This window comes from Manduca sexta, unplaced genomic scaffold, assembly GCF_014839805.1.
Source record: "Manduca sexta isolate Smith_Timp_Sample1 unplaced genomic scaffold, JHU_Msex_v1.0 HiC_scaffold_288, whole genome shotgun sequence".
NCBI lineage: Eukaryota > Metazoa > Arthropoda > Insecta > Lepidoptera > Sphingidae > Manduca > Manduca sexta.
Genome location: NW_023593889.1, coordinates 10,738 through 13,048, shown reverse-complemented (window position 1 = coordinate 13,048; position 2,311 = coordinate 10,738). Strand labels below are relative to the sequence as shown.

Below are 2,311 nucleotides of genomic sequence, written 5' to 3'. Positions count from 1 at the left end.
CGTGTCCGACGCCGCGCGGGACTCGCTCGCCAAGAGCCTGGCGCGCTGCAAGGTGCCGCTCTCACACTATCCACTCACCACGCACCACTCACCACCGATATACTAATACTCCTTATTGAAACTTTTATTAAAAAGAAACGCAAACAAGATGGATACATTATCTTAAATTTATGGTGTACAATCGCCAACGTTACGAATGATCTCTTTTAGACAATATTCATAGCTTTATTGTATTGTTAATGATATCTCTTGATTTTTTATTTAAAATAATTTTGATGTGTTCGTACGCAGAACGATGAAAGTCGAAAGGTGCGGTTAATCGCTCTGGTGTAATTTGCGGCGCGCCGACACTGCCGAACTGTTGCTGCAGCACGCGACGCGCGCGGACGCGACCGCCCCAGTGCGACTCGCGGCGCTCGACGCGCTGGCCGCCGCGCCGCGCCGCGCTCGCTCGAGCGGCTCGAGCGGCTCGGCGACCTCGCGCTCGACGACCGCGCGCCGCTCGAGGTGCGCGCCGCCGCGCTCGACCTGCACGTCACGCGCCTCGCGCCCGCGCCCTTGCCGCTCGTGCGAGTGGCGCGAGCGCTGCACCGCGCCGGCCCGCACGAGCTGCGACGCTTGTTCTGGCAACGGCTGTACGCACTCGCCGATGAATACGCCTCCGTGCGCGATATCATCCCGAGGTTGGACCGTGAATTGCTCGGTTGGAACGGACAGGCGCACGCGGGTACGGTCACGGATGTGGAAAATGCGCTATTATGATTGATGTAGCCGATGACGCTCGTCTTCGTGTGCAGGAACATCGTCGGTGTTGGTGCGCGAGCCGGGATGGACGATGGGCGGGTGGCGTGCGGCACTGGAGTCGGTGCAAGTGGCGCGCGCGGGGCTACTGCGGCGCGGCGCCGTGGTGCTGCGCGCGCAGGCGGAGAGTGCGCGGCAGCACAGGGTGCGTCGGGCGCGGACGCCGCGTACGCCGCGCTCGGAGGCGCTTCGCCGGGCGCGACGCGCTCGCCGCGCTCGACCTGTTGTCGGTGAGCATGCATTTTCGCAAACTGTACGCCGACACTGTCGCTTGACCTCATCGATTGTACGATTCACAGGTAGAGGTGTGGACGCGCGGACTGGAAGCCATCGCGGGTGGCGGCGATAATGACGCCGAACCGGAGGATACAGCGGGAGGTCTCGCGTTGGCGGTCGCCGGTACGCGTATGCGTGACATCTCACTGTTTAATGGGCAGGTACACAAAGGGAAAACGTTGTAATTTAATTGGGTTTCTACGTGAATGTCAGTCATAAAATTTTTACAATTACAATCTTGATAATATCAATTAAATATATTTGTTACAGGCTGAGTTAGTAGGGCACGTGTGGGCCGGCACGGCAGTTCTCCGACGCCCGCGTTGCGTGCTTTGGTTCCGGCGCGTGCAGTGGAGGGCCAAGCGCCTCTCATGCTGGGCGCGGTGCTGCAATACCGGTGGCGCGGCGCGCTGGCGTTGGCGCTGGACGCGCACGCGCAGGTGTCACTGTGGTGGCGCACGGCGCGCTGTGAGCTCGAGCTGCGAGCTGCCGCCGCTGCACTCGAGGAGGCCGCGCTGCACACTGCTCTGGGGCTGCGTGCACGCGCACGCGTTGCAGGAGACCGAGCCCACGCTGCGCATCGCCGCCGATCTCGACTTCTACGACAAGATCGCGCTGTGCGTGCGCGCCTCCACAGAAGAGCACGAATTGAGGTGAGTAGTGGTGAGTGAGTCTCGGCCGCGGTGAGGCACACGGTATCAGCGAGACGTGACGCGTGTGTGTGTGCAGGAGCAACGTGACGCTGTGGAGCTCTGCGGGCGCGCGGCGGGCGCGCGCGTGCGGCGCGAGCGCGGCTGGTGCGGTGCGCGCGCCGGGCCGCACGCTGTCGCTCGGCGCGCTGTCGGACCGCGCGTGCGGCGCGCTGCGCACGGCCGACGCGCCCGCCGACACCGACACCGACGCGACCTGAGGCCACCACGAAACTTCACATTCATTCGCAACTTTACGTCTATGATCTGATTGCTGTAAATTATATTATTATGCTATTTTTGTTACATCATTTTATAATAAATAAAACGTAATATACCCACTTTATTATTGTCATTCATTAATAACTACGTGTCCAGGCAACCGATCTGTTCTGCAATAGAGTTAATGTAATTAAAGCATTTATCACGTTTGAGTAATCCCATATAAAATTCCTGCTCCTAAAGGCGCTCTTTCTGCGAGTAGACGGAACTAGATTTACGAATAATAAGTCAAAAACAATACGGAATATGCGTGTGATTCAAAT

At 58.8% G+C, this 2,311-nt stretch overlaps 1 long non-coding RNA gene across 1 annotated transcript; it reads left to right on the top strand.

The window, feature by feature from the left end:
- Positions 1 to 989: 989 nt before the first annotated feature.
- On the top strand, positions 990 to 1,395 carry LOC119192526. Its single transcript, XR_005113656.1, has 3 exons — positions 990 to 1,031; positions 1,101 to 1,238; positions 1,348 to 1,395. It is a non-coding gene; the product is annotated as an uncharacterized LOC119192526 (long non-coding RNA).
- The last annotated feature ends 916 nt before the right edge of the window (positions 1,396 to 2,311 follow it).